Below are 15523 nucleotides of genomic sequence, written 5' to 3' on the forward strand. Positions count from 1 at the left end.
ATTCATTTTGCCTATGATGTGTACAATTGTCAATTTTGCAAACAATGCGTCTTGTGGGTGACTATTTTGGGTCTATTATCTACCCTTGCACTTTTTTTAAAAAGTGAATCAAGTACAATATGGTTGATGGGTGGCAGGGCATTCAATGCCCTGCCACCAAAAAAAATTTCTCTCGGGCGTCGCTATAACCGTCGCTATTTATGGCTCTGTAGCGTCGCTATGAGCGTCGCTATAGTCTTCAGTGTAAACGTCGCTATGAGCGTCTCTATATAGCGACGCTTATAGCGACGCATATAGTGACGCTCTCATAGCGACGCTCGTAGCGACGGTTTTAGCGACGCCGGGGGTTATAAAAACCCAGTGTATTTCCGTCGCTAACAGCGTGACAAGAGCACACAACCTCTTGTAGTGATTTGGATTCCAAAACAACCACAGTATCAACTTTCAAAGCCTGAATCCTGTCTCCAACCAAGCGTACAAGGGTTGAGGCAAAGACCACTGTCGACTCACACAACAAAAAGTTGGATCCTAAAGAAGTCTCTTCAAACACAAACGAAGCACGGGCAAGTATGGGCTCCCAAACGAGCGTCAGCAACAAAACAGCCAATAATCGCACAGAAATGGGTCCCAAAGAAGAACAAAAAAACTGCTGTCAGTGCATCGCGCTTGAATTCTTACAATTCTTCCTACTATACAGTACAGTTAGAAGAGAGCAAGTCGCTTCAATCAAGCAACGATACAGGAGCTTCAAAGACCATTACATTTCTTAGAATAGGAAGCCTCGCAAACAAATGCCAATAAGAAAATTGCTTATACCCACATCTTGCACAACATAAATCTTTTCCATGCATTGACTGTGTATGCATAATAGGGCTACATTAGAAGGCCTGCATAGGTACAACTTTTAATTGCCCAAGAACAACACATACCCTTTGCGATACCCTGTCGTAAAGGATGACTCCAAATAGGAAGGGGGGAGGCATTCTGAATGCGGACCTAACATTATGACTATTAGAGGGCAATGTTTTGTGAGATGCATTGAATTTTTGCATTTTATTATGATAATTTTTTGACGAAATTTTGAGTATATGCCCTCATAGTAGTGTTACAGAGGACTATGGGGATAAAATCCATATATGAGCCCCTAGCACTACAAGAGGTTGTGTGCTCTTGTGACACTGTTAGCGATGGAAATACATTGGGTTTTTATAACCCCCGGCGTCGCTAAAACCGTCGCTACGAGAGCGTCGCTATAAGCGTCGCTATATAGAGACGCTCATAGCTACGGTTATAGCGATGTTTACACTGAAGACTATAGCGATGCTCATAGCGACGCTACAGAGCCATAAATAGCGACGGTATAGCGACGCCCGAGAGAATTTCTTTTTGGTGGCAGGGCATTGAATGCCCTGCCACCCATCAACCATATTGTAATTGATTCACTTTTTAAAAAAAGTGCAAGGGTAGATAATAGACCCAAAATAGTCACCCACAAGACGCATTGTTTGCAAAATTGACAATTGTACACATCATAGGCAAAATGAATTGATTGGCAAATGTAATAATGACAATTGTACAACATCATAGGCATAAAGAATTGATTGGCAAAAGGAACTCCGGTGAAAAATGTAATAATATACATGTAATAATATACATAAGCTATGAGAAACCCTAAACTAATGCTATCTAGCTACGGCTAAACTGACGTCGTCTAGTCAGACGTCTCATCGCGTCCAAGCGGCGTATCTGTCGAATTCTGCAAAAAAAGACAATAAGACAGCTTTCAGTAAGTATAAACATATAACGACATTTATAAAACAATACAAAAAGTAAAAAAGAGTAAACCCTAATACTAACCATGCCGCCGCGAGAACTGAGAATGTCCATCAGGGCGTTTAAGCCCTTCCTGCCTGCGTACTCGCGCTCGTACGGTGTGGGATCACGTCCTGTCATCGACCACTGTCCAAACATACAAAGATTTCATTATGTTAGAATTAAAAAACTTATAAACCCTAAACTATCGAACATAAAGAGCAATGTGAAAACACTTACAAAATCGGCCTCAAATGATGCCCATCCACCGCTCCCCAAGTGGTGCGAGCTCCCTGCCTCTACTCGCGCTCTGGCTGCATCCTTTTGTTGCTTCCACTTGTCGGGATTCTCGCGCGGTGCTTTCTTCGCATTCTTCCAATCTTCTTTGGCCAACCAATCTGGCCTGTTCCACCCATTCTTGATTGCTTTTTGCACTTCGGAACGCTTGTGTTTGCAGTATTCGCGCATTCGAATCTTCATCAGGTCTTCATTGAAGCGCTGATCCCGTGTTGGAACGGGAAACTCATCATAAAGTATGCTGATGAATCTGTTTTTTAAATCACTTGGTACTTCACTCCATTTGTTTAGTATGTAGTGTCTAAACAGCTGAGAGCAAAGACCACGCATGCGCGACATCACCTTCTTGCCGTCATCATCCATGATGATGCCGCCGCTGAAGTCGATGGAGTAAGACAAGCCCTCTGGCCGGTGACGCGTGAACCTGGGTGTCCCGGCAGGGGTCTCTAGCGGCGTGTCGATGGGGGTACGGACGTCAGGTGTCTCCACCGGCATCTGGGCCCCGAAGCGAGGAGTGTCGAGTGGAGTGGCTCCTGGCGGAGTAGGTAGAGGTGTGTAGCTTCTAGGAACAGTCAGCCGTGCAAAACCTGGCGTAGATGGTGATGCTGTGGCTGGTGTGGGGGAGGGCAAAGAAGGGGAGGGTAAAGAGCCTCGTCGAACACGAGGCGGTGTGGAGGCATCGGTGGCAGAATCCCCACAACAACCGCCACCGCCACGTCTCGTCGACGCCGAAGCTTCGGAGCGCGCCGAATGCTCCGAAAGAGAGGGAGATGCGGATGGAGTAGGAATGCGCGATGATGCGCCAGAGCGATGACGCTCCACATACCACTGTCTCTGCTGCGGTGACAAAGAAGAAAGAAACTCCTCATCATCCATACCTGCATTAAACACACGAATATTTAAACTTAATATTGAATGAATAGAGTAGACAATGACGTAAAGACCATTAAATACAATGATGTAATGACGCATATAAATACAATGATGCAATGAATTGAGTGATAGAAGAGGCAAGTCGAAAACTCAGAATTTTCAATCAAAAGACGTGAGCGCGAGTAGAAAAGAGCGTTATACACCATGGAAGGTACTTAGAGAGCCATAGCTTTTACAACACGGAGCAAAATTGTTCAAATACAATATTTGTGGCTTTAAGAGATCTCTCTCTCATCCTCGCATAACTCAGCATAACTTCCTATATCTATATAGAGCTCTCCGTTTAAACACATATCCTCTGTTTCATTTTGTAGCTCCTCTGCATGCACCCCATATAGAGTAGTAGCATCTTGATGCTCGTCTGGCACCACCGCAGCGGCTTCTGATTGAGCATCTTCTCTGATCTCTTCCATTGATGCCGTTGTGATTGGCACATGGTAGCCTTCATACGTCCTTGCACTACGAGGGGCTACCTCTATGACGTACCACCAGTTTGATGTAGAATTTGTAGGATGAAATATTACCTGCCAGAGCCACATAACTTACATGAGAGCTTTCATCGCACATCTCCTTCTGCTCTAACCATGCTTGTGCAGACATCCTTGGTGGCTCTCTTCCCAAAAAGCCGTCGCGTAACACATGATTCTCTGGAAGATACGCTTGATGACCTTCGTAGATTTGCTTCTTCAGTGAGGGTGCCCTACATGCATTCAGTCTAGGTCCACATGTGACACATGCTCTGTATCCGCTTGTTTGAAGCCCTGCATGTATACACATGATAATAGATCAACTATGGGAAAAAACAAGATTTACAGTGTCTGAGTGAGGAGTGTCAATAGATCACCTGAGCATTCTGTTAGCCCGGGATATTCATGCATGGTCCACATTAGAATGCCTCTAATCAAAGCATTCTGTCGTCCTGTGTGTCGGCTCATATCCACCACCTCTATGCCAATCCACAATTGTTGTAGCTCTTCCAATAGTGGACGAAGATACACATCCATATTCCCCACTTTATATCGCCCTGGCACAATCAAGCTTAGCCATAGGTGCCCCTTCTTCGTAGTCAACCACGGGCGAATGTTGTAGTTGACGATGACAACGGGCCATACACTGTAAGATGTTGATCTTTGAACAAATGGATTTACGCCATCCATAGCCAGGCCTAAGCGCAAATTTCGAGCTTCCCTGGAAAAATCCGACCATGTTCCATCTATATGTTTCCAGGCTGCGCAATCTGTAGGAATTCGTAGCACACCATCCGAAGATTTATTCTCCTCATGCCATGATGCTAGGGCGGCCATGGACTTACATTCGATGGAATGCTTGATGCGAGGAAGCAGAGGAAAAATGTCGCAAAACCTTTTGTGGAATTTTTGTCCCATGGAGATCTACTCGATATCTTTCAGAATCACATTTCGGACACTTCTCCATGTCTATGTATTCCCCTCTGAAAAGAATGCAGTCATTAGGACAAGCGTGGATAGAATTGTAATCCATCCCCAAGTTTCGCAAAATCTTTCTTGCTTCATCTCGGGAATCTGGCATCACATTGTCACCTGGTAGTATGTGCTCTTCCAGCAATCTACACAACATAAAAATATGATACAGTTGTGTAAAAATCTATCAGATCATTATACATTTAGAGTTTTATTAAAGTAAACTAATTGTAATAGATCACCTGAAAAGCGCTGTGACGCTAGTGTCACTCCATCCAAACTTTGCCTGCATGTTGAGAAGAACCAGGAGTGCTTTCAATCTAGACGTACGTGCTCCATTATACAATGGTGTATCGGCTTCACTTTTCATATCATCATAGATAAGCCTTTCTGAATCCATGATCGTCTCGATCATTTCATCAATCTCGGGCTCAAACATTGCCTCGTTGGGAATGTGCTCTGCATGATCATCCCCCGAGCTGTCAGAGGCTACATCTTGTGGCCTCACATATGCTGCTTGACCAAAGCGCCTGCGAACACGTCTATTGGGTTGCAAGATTGCTGCTTGTTGGCCAGCGTCAGAGTCCGACGAGTTATAATTGGCAACAACTCGATCTATAATAGATGGATCGAACTCGCCAAATACGTGAACGTGCTGCAAAGAAACACGTCTTGTCCGTCGCACAGCATGCTTGCATTGATTACAAGGACATAAGACCCTCGTTGAGAGATAGGTGTTTCGGTTGGACGGTCCCACATCCTCGTCACTACTCATAACGAGGATAAAAATCTTATAACCTGGACAACAAATTTAATATTCTATTGGCATTCTTCGTCTTATCTCTCTCTCTCTCTCTCTCTCTCTCTCTCTCTCTCTCTTTACCTCACATTCTCTAGTCATGTCCAATCCCAGCACACCTCGGTCTAGAGGTGCACGGAGATCAGAACCTCTGGGTTATAATCTCGTCTTTATTGGTCAATACCTATATTTGTGGGTACAAGAAATCTACACACCCACGTCTACATGATACCGCATGTAGTGGACAAAACCCCTTTGCCTCTTCTCTAGCTGTAGCACTTCACAACATCTTAACATCTTTTCACAGTAGATCTTTTCACTGTTCGTCTAACTCTAAACCCTAAACCGTAAGTAATTCTTGCGTGGACTCGATCTAACGTAAATAAGAGTAAATCTAAATAAACGTTAATCTAACTAAAAATAAACCTAAATCTAATTTAACGTAAGTCTACATCTAACCTAATCTTTAACGTCTTTTGGGATAGTTTCCTACGACGTTAAAACTCTCTTCTTCTTGTGTGTGTGTGTGTGTGTGTGTGTGTGTGGGTAAACCTAAATAAACCTAAGTCTAATCTAGTATAACATAAATCTAAATCTAACGTAAATTATTTTATATTAAAAACAAAGAACTAAACTAACAGGGATTATAAGAACCTTAAAACTGATTTAACACATAATTTTTCACATAACGCGGCAAGAGTTGGCATTCTCATCACTAAAGATGTGAGAGTTAACTTCCCGCGGTGACGCTGCCGCATCTCCATCCACATCTGACGACAGCAATTGGCCCTTTAGACCGTTCTTGCTCTTGTTACTAACTTTGAAGTTGCTGTTGAATGACTAGAGGTTGTCTAGATGGTCATTGTGTCGGGGATGTAGTGACTCTTGCCGCCCTGAAGATCCACCTTCTTCCCTATCTTCTGAAGACATTTCACCAGTACTTTTGGATCGACGGAGCCCACCATGAGTGAAGGCAGCAATACCCTATATTCCATTGAGGGCTTTCTTCACCCGCTTCATGCAGGCATCGCAGTCTATGGAGACCTAAATCTAATCTAATATAACGTAAATCTAAATCTAGCATAAATAAACGTAAATTTAGTTAAAAATAAACCTAAATCTAATCTAATTTAACTTAAATAAACCTAAATCTAATTTAACGTAAGTCTACATCTAACCTAATCTTTAACGTCTTTTAGGATAGTTTCCTACGATGTTATAACTCTCTTCTTCTTGTGTGTGTGCGCGTGTGTGGATGTGTGTGCCAATAAAAAGAGTTAAATGGTATAACCTTTTTATCACCCATGCCAAGTATGATAGATTGATTATGCCATTTCCCTCTTGAATAATAGGTCTTGAGTTCAACTCCTCATCGGCTAGATCTTTAGGTCTTTTAATTTTAATTAGTTTCCTACGACGTTAAATTAGTTTCTCTCTTTTTCTCTCTCAATGTGTGCGTTTTTTTGGATCGTATGCATGTTTTCTCTCTCTTTTCCTCTCTCAATGTGTGCGTTTTTTGTTTATGCATGTTCTCTCTCTCTTTTCCTCTCTCAATGCGTGCGTTTTTTGTTTATGCATGCTCTCTCTCTCTCTCTCTCTTTTCCTCTGTCAATGTGTGTGTGCATTCTTTGTTTATGTATGTGTGTGTGCGTTTTTGTTTATGTTTGTACTCTCTCTCTCTCTCTCTCTCTCTCTCTCTCTCTCTCTCTCAAAAACACTATGTGTGTGTGTGTGTATGTGTGTGTGAGAGAGAGAGAGAGAGGGAGAGAGAAAGAGGGGAAGGGAACATGAGAATGAGGAGAGGGAAGGAGCATACCTGGCTCTCCTTCCTCTCCTCGTGTGTGTGTGTGTGTGTGTGTGTGTGAAGAAGAGAGAGAGAGAGAGAGAGAGAGAGAGAGAGAGAGGAAGAGCGTTACCTGCTCCTTGCTTGAGGGCGCCGAAAAACTCAGATCTCAGATCTGAGTTTTTGGGCGCGCTCGGTTATTTTTTAGCCCAGCCGACGTCGCTATGAGCGTCGCAAATTTCTTTGTAAATTTGCGACGCTCATAGCGACGCCGAGAATTTTTTTTTTGAGCATCGCTGTGTGAGCGTCGCTAATATGAATAGCCTCTTGTAGTTATAACTATATAAAAACCATATCTAAAAATGTTGTTAACACCATAACCGTTGCCACTATCATAAGTATAAGCCACTATCATAAGTATAAGCATAAGCATAAGCATAAGCATAAACATAAACATAAAAGAGTTATAAAAACCATAACCATTGTTGCTAGCAAAAAATAAAGAATAAAAAATAACCATTTTTAGTGACATAGCAAAAATTAAACCATAATCATAAGCATATCAATAAAGGTATTGTTAGAACCATAAACATTTTCATTATGTGCATCATAATCCTAATCATAATCATAAATAGTGATTATGTGTGTGTAGTTATGTGTGTATATTTATGTGTATGCATGTGTGTGCTTATGTGTGTGTGCATGAAAGAAAAAGAAGCAGCACTCACATTTAAAGAATGTGACTGTGCGAGAAGTACAAAGAGTCAAGCAAATACCTACAAAAACAAAGCATAAACATTTTTACCCACACATATAAACACAAATATTTTTGTGTGCATGAAATAAAAAGAAGGAGCACTTACATCTAAACAATGTGAGAGTGCAAGAAGTACGAAAGGTCAAGCAAATACCTACAAAAACAAAGCATAAGTATTTTGTTATCGACACACCCAAACACAAATTTTCTCACACAAATACAACAAAAACATGTACCTTCTTTCTGTAGAAAGGTGTGGAATCATAGATGAGAAGTCGGAAGAGGCAACTCCATGAAGGTTTGCAAGGAGGGAGGAGGAGATGGGGAGGAGCTATGGAGGGGTCCACGGTGTGGAGAAGAGAGAAAACACAGAAAATGAGCTCTCGGGTATTGTAAAGCAGCACGTCGATACACACATCTATATAGGTGGTGATACACACGTCAATATACACATTGATACATGCGTCGATAAAAAATAGGTTGGTATAGGTGTCGGTATGAGCGTCGATATATGCGTTGGTATTGGCGTCAGTATAGGTGTTGGTATGACCGTCGATATAGGCATCAGTATACGCGAAAAAATTTAAAATTTGAATTTTTATTTGAGCAATGTCTTCCTCCATCTTTATCAACGCTTATACCAGCATCTGCCATCGACGTCGAAAAAATGGTGTCGGTAACCAAGTGATCCCTTGTAGTGAACCTATAAGCTAAATTAACCTAACCTATAAGCTAACCTAACCTAATTAACTTATAATCGAACCTAAGCTAGCCTATAACCTAACCTATAAGCTAACTTAACCTAAGCTAGCCTATAACCTAACCTATAAGTTAATCTAACCTAACCTAGCCTATAACCTAAACCTAATCTAACCTATCCTAACATAACATACAACCTAACCTATAACCTATAACTTAACATATAACCTATACCCTAACTTAACCTATAACCTAAACCAAATCTAATCAAAAGCTATACCCTAAACCTCATCAATTGCATGATGACGATGAGATGGTAGCGTAACTTCAAAACAAAATTTTTCCGTAGCATAATTTCAAAACAAATTTTCTTCAAAGCATAATTTTAAAACAAAATTTTTCCGTAGCAAAAACAAATTCTCATAACTTAATATATAACCTATACCCTAAACTAAATCTAATCGAAAGCTATAACCTAAACCTCATCAATCGCATGATGATGATGAGATGGTAGCGTAATTTCAAAACAAAATTGCAAAGAAAATTAAAGCATTGAAATTACCCCATACCATAATTTCAAAACAATTTTTTTTCAAAGTATAATTTCTAAACAAAATTGCATAAAAATTTAAAGCATCGAAATCCTAATGAATGAAATTTTATTTTTTCAATATACAATATAATCTTAAATTAATTAGATATGCATAAAACTTTTGAGCACTCACATGCGGTCTATTTGAGCAAGAAAGGGTCTTGTAAACGTCTTCAAACTTGCAAAAATGCACGCACACACACACACACACACACACACACACACACACACACACACACACACTATGTTAAACCCTAAACCTACAAGAAAAATTGAAAAGAATCTCACCTTGATGCTAAGGAGTAGTTCACAAGCAAGATTCTCACCTCCGGCAAGTTGTTGGGCACCAGATCTGCAGAGTAGGTGAGGCGGAGGAGAGCAAGAGAAGAGGCACACAAACTAGAGAAATGCACAAGAAAAGACCCGCGGGTTTGGTTTTGTAGGGTCCGTCGGTACAGGTGCTGGTGCAAGCATCGAAAAAAACATCGGAACACGCATCGGAATACATATTTATGTAGGCATCAAAAGATATATTGGTACAGACTTGAAAAATTAAAAAATGAAAATTTTTAAAATGTTTATCTCCTTCCTTACTTACCTACACATATACCGACACCCGCCATAGACGCTGGCAATTGGGCGCCGAAATTTAAGTGACCTCTTGTAGTGATCAGATGAAGAGGCAATGGAAGATTGCCACTTTTTTTGCCAAGAGATGGTTGTACGTAAATTGAAGAAGATGTAGCCACCTATGGAGAAGCAGCATGGATCATCCCCTGCGTAATTTCAATTGACATAGTCACTTAGGGAGATGGGTGTAGTATTTATAGGCATAAGTACTGAGGGTATAGTGCCTCTGGCTTTGGGCGGTCACTATGTATAAATTATGTATATGGCATGCACTCAAGGAGTACTTCGAAAACTCCTTATATGTGAATTTTTGATAGGTAAAATACACCCTTTTTCTATTGAATTTTTTTTTTTTTTTGGTAAAGTTTATTTTTTGGTACGTTTTTGTATGTGAAAATGTGAAAAAACATGAAATTTAATGACAGTTTCTGCTCCAATCAAGTGGCAGTCAGATAATTGTCAAGTGACCCCCCCAAGGTGTCTCGTGGTGTGAAAATAGTAGAGTGTGCATTTGGATTCTTGCTTGTGTGCTTTACAGAGATGTGGCATAGCTTGTCAGGGGGTGCACCTTTAAGAAAATATTCATATAACGTGCATTCACACTACAAGAGGTTATGTGCACTTGTGATGCTTTTAGCGACGGAAATACATTTGGTTTTTATACTCCGTGACGTCGCTAATATCGTTGCTACAGCATCGCTACGGGAACGTTGCTATAATCGTCACTATAGTCATCGCTATATAGTGACACATATAGAAACGATTGCAGTCCTTCTGTAACGACACTTATAGTGACGCCCGAGAGTAAAATTTTTTGGGTGGCAGGGCATTCATCAAATAAAAATTGATATGTTTCCAGAATAGAGTAAACCTAAATGAATCCAAGATAAGGCCAAATTCAGTGCAAGGTATAGACCCAAAGTAGCACCCACAAGACAATATAACGATTAACTTCATCATGCATAGTATTGTTTGCAGAATAAAGATACAAAACTGACAAAAGTAATTGGATGAAAGTAAATTGATGAAAGTAGATCAATGATATTTATACACATCATAGGCAAAATCACTTGATTGTTAAGCTTTGCAAATGTAATAGTTACAACACAATTGTCATTATTGAGAAAATACATGGTTTTTCAATAGTTACAAAAAGACGTATACACGTCATCTCATTATACATGCGATGACAAAATAAAACTAATGCTATCTACCTATGGCTAGACTGACGTCGTCTAATTAGACGTCTCATCACGTCCAAGCGACATATCTGTCGGATTATGAAGAAAAAAACAATAAGACTTTCTGTAAGTATAAGCATATAATTACAAAAAAATCTATTTTATTAGCTTATCATTAAAAGAAAACAAATGTAAAACAGTAAAGTGAAATACTAACCATGCCGTCGCGAGAACTAAGAATGTCCATCAGGGTATTTAAGCCCTTTCTGCCTGCGTACTCGCGCTTGTACGGTGTGGGGTCACGTCCTGTCTCATTGACCACTGTTCAAAACATACAAAGAATCCATTATGTTAGAATTTAAAAGTACAGATAGATGTAACTACCAAACCTAAAGAGCAATGCAAAAACACTTACAAAAGCGGCCTCAAATGATGCCCACCCACCGCTCCCCAAGTGGTGCAAGCTCCCTACCTCTACTCGCGGTTTGGCTACCTCCTTTTGTTGCTTTCACTTGTCAAGATTCTCGTGTGCTGCTTGCTTCGCATTCTTTTTCGGAGTATTCCTTTTCATTGGAATATTTTGGCACGGATGGCAGCCGAAAAGTGATCAAAAAATGACCGGTCGTTTGGTCGGTTCACCAGTGGGGCAGATAGTCAATGGACAATGGCTGATGGTCGAAAGTCAATGGTCGGTGGCCGATTTCAAAGGAGGACTTGTCTTCTCAAGGGCGGCCACACATGGGTGGATTGGAGGATACGATTTGGACTTATCTACACAAGGGCAGCTACACATGGCTGCCTCTCATGAGAGAGGGCATCCCTTTTGGCCTATAAAAGGAGGCGATTTCTACACACATTTCATAGTGTGAAGTTGATGCAACAAGGTGGGTGTGAGGTGGCGAGAGTGAAGCAAGTCAAGAGCTCCAAAAGGGTATAATCCCTTTGTAATATACTTCTTGTTTTGACGTACTAAATCCATTGAGTGGCTACTTTCCCATGGACGTAGCCCACATTGGGTGAACCACGTATATCGTGTGGACTCTCTCTCTCTCTACTCTATAATCTCTTGTGTGTGAAAACGATCTCTCTTCATTAAGTAATCTACTCAATTATCTACTTAGCTACGTCATATTTCCTAACAACTGGTATCAAAGCAAGGTTTCCTCGTAGATAAATCATCTCAAGGAAAGGATTCCTTGAATTGAGTGGGATTAATGACGGAGGAAGGGAAGCTCAAGATTAAGAATTTCAACGGCAAAGACTACCAACATTGGAAGATGCAGATTGAAGACTATCTCTACAAGAAGGACCTCTATTTGCCACTAGGCAGTCTTGCAAAGAAGCTCACAATGATGGCAGATGAAGCATGGATTGTCCTTGATCAATAGGCATCGAGAAGAATCCGATTAATCTTGGCATCAATGGTGGTCTTCAACGTTTCGGAGATGAAGACCACAGAGGACTTGATGAAGTCACTTGATGACTTCTACGAGAAACCATTGGCATCCAATAAGGTATTTCTCATGAAGCACTTGTTCAATCTAAAGATGGCAGAGAATGGTTCAGTTGCAGAATAACTAAATGACTTTAACACCAACATAAGTTAACTTTGATCGGTGAAAATAAATTTCAATGACGAAGTCCGAGCTCTCCTTATACTATCGTCTCTACCGGATAGTTGGGACAACCTTGATTCTATTTCTCGTACAAATACTCTTAAGTTTGATGATGTTGTGGATGTTCTCCTAAGTGAGGAAATGCAAACAAGAAGCACAAGAGAACCATCAAGTGCTGCACTATCAATGGAAACAAGAGGAAGGCCTAAGAAGAGGTTCAAAAACCAAAAGGGTCGTGATCGCTCAAGACGGATCAAGTCACACACAAAGTCAGTTCTTGAATGTTGGAGTTGCGGCAAGAAGGGCCACGTCAAGAAGGATTGCTAGTCTAAGAAGAAGAAGGAGTCGGAGTCTCAAGACAACAAGCCAACATCTGAGGCCAATGTGGTAGGTAAGGTAGAGCAAGATGCTCTAATTCTCTCATTAGACAATGTGTCTAACTCGTGGATAGTAGATTCTGGGGCTTCATTCCATTCGACACCACACAAGCAACATTTCCAAGATTACACCAAAGGTAATTTTGGGTATGTATACTTGGGAGATGATGAAGCTTGTGAAATTGTCAGCAAAGGTACAATTTGTGTCAAAACTACTAAGTGAAATGAATGGAAGCTTAAAGATGTTAGGCATGTTCCTTCTCTTTGCAAAATTTTGATCTCTATAGGAAAATTGGACGATGAAGGTCACAACATTGCCTTCAGAAGCAAACGGTGGAAGATCTCAAAGGGACCTTTGGTGGTTTCCAAGGAAGAAAATGTCGGTACACTTTACATGTGTACTGTTAGCACGCAATCTTTAACTTGTGTAATAGCTACAAAAGTCGACAGTGCGGTGTGTCACTATTGGCTTGGGCATATGAGTTCCAAAGGAATGGAAATCCTTCAAACAAAGAAGCTTCTACCAAGAAGTGGACTTAGAGTTCTGTGAAGATTGTGTTTATGGTAAAAAAAAGAGGGTATAATTTTAAAAATTAGAAAATGAAAGAAAAAATAAAAACTTGAGTTGGTTCATTCTGATGTTTGGGGTCCTAGAAGTACACCATCACTTGGTGGCTCATTGTATTATGTAACATTCATAGATGATGCAACTAGGAAAACATGGGTTTATGTTATGAAGAATAAATCCGATGTGTTCTCCATATTTCAAAGGTAGAAAGCCTTTGTGGATAATGAAATAGGTACTAAGGTTAAATGCGTCAGATCCAACAATGGAGGCGAATATTGCAGCCATGCTTTTGAAAGTTTTTGTGCTAGCAATGAAACTCAGAGGCAAAAGACAACCCCAAAGACACTTCAAAAAAATAGGATTTTAGAAAGGATGAATAGGACAATCATGAAGCGAGCACAAAGCATGCGGCTTCTACATGCAGGCCGCCTACCGCTTGAGCTTTGGCATGGGTAGAAGCTGTAAGTACGTCTGTGTACTTAATCAAGAGTGCATTATATTTGAGAGCTTTTAATTTCGTGCTTTTGTATTTGTTACACTTTTTGCGAGCTTTTTGTCATCATTTTGGTGCAGAATAGTATCCCGATGTGTTGCAATGGTTGTATCCTACATCTTGCAGGTCAATTTAAGTCTCTTGAGTGTCCAAAACTTTTGTAGCATCACATTTTCAAGTAGGCACCAAAACATTATTTCCAAGGAAAAAACATAGCACACAACTTAACTTCATGACAATGTAATCAATTTGAATACAAATGTGAAGGTGGGTAGAGTGTGTAGTCATCATAATGCTCGATTCATCTTACATGGTTTTCCAAAAATGAATAGACATAATTGGGGGACAAGGTAGGCTAGCGGAGTCATGTGTCATTTGCGTTAAAGTCCGACCATGTGCATATAAATATAATACACGTGGTTACATGCAAAAAAAGACTTAAGCATTGTTTCCCACTTCTACGAGATGGAGAAACTTCTTTAGTTTAATGTGTATCTCTCTATATGGACACAATATATATACCACATGCTCTCTAGAAAATTGAACCATTTAGAAAATTAGATGCCATAGTCTCAACTACCTCCAACATTTTTCGAGCATCCTTAGAAATTATATGCCTCCCCATCTTGCACCTTGTTTTTGATTCCACCATCCATTTCAATCACAGTGGCAATATTACAAGGTTTCGACTTCAAGTATAGTATTAGTGGATGCAAGATTGTAAAAGAGCGTCCAGATCCTCTTATGTCATGTGTATCCCCTTTGTAATCGGCTAGTGATCATGTGGCAAATATGAACTCTTTATATCAGCCAAAAACATGGAGCAATCAATCCAACATAGCAAACTTTCCAAAACATTGCAAACTTTCCTACTCTACCACTTTGCCTTCCCTAAGCATATGGATCAAAACCAAATTCTAACTTCACACAAGGGTATGGAAAACTCTAGAGAATGTTCTAATGTCTTGTGTAATGTTCCTTTCACATCAATGGAAATAACGCACGGCTTTCTTGCCATAACAAGCCTATAAAACACATTTTCTTCAATCATCCTCGACATCCAGCTTGTACCCAAGAGATTCAGACCATAAATTATGCCATATGATGCATCTTGACTTGCAAGGTTGAAAATAGAGCCACCCGTAGCATCAATGGAAATAATGCACGGCTTCCTTGCCACAACATGCTTGTAAGACACATTTTCTTCAATCATCCTTGAAATCCAGCTTAAGACCATAAATTACGCCATATGATGCATTTTGACTTGTAAGGTTGAAAACAGAGCCACCTTTATAAGCAGCCATGAAAGCAGACAATCAATAACTTTTTGAGCATTCATGAGGGTACCACATTCAATACAGGAAGCCCATCGAGAACTTGTGCTTTCATGAAGATTCTGAAGTAGTCCACTGCTGTGATAATTGTTGTGCATCATTCTAAAGTAATCACTATTGTGATAGTTCACTACTGTGATAGGCCTGATATAGAGCGCATCAAAAGCTCATCAACAAATTTCATATTTTGCTTGTGAGCTGCATGCCTCATCT

The sequence above is a fragment of the Adiantum capillus-veneris genome, chromosome 15 (assembly GCF_014529385.1).
Source record: "Adiantum capillus-veneris isolate H3 chromosome 15, ASM1452938v2, whole genome shotgun sequence".
NCBI lineage: Eukaryota > Viridiplantae > Streptophyta > Polypodiopsida > Polypodiales > Pteridaceae > Adiantum > Adiantum capillus-veneris.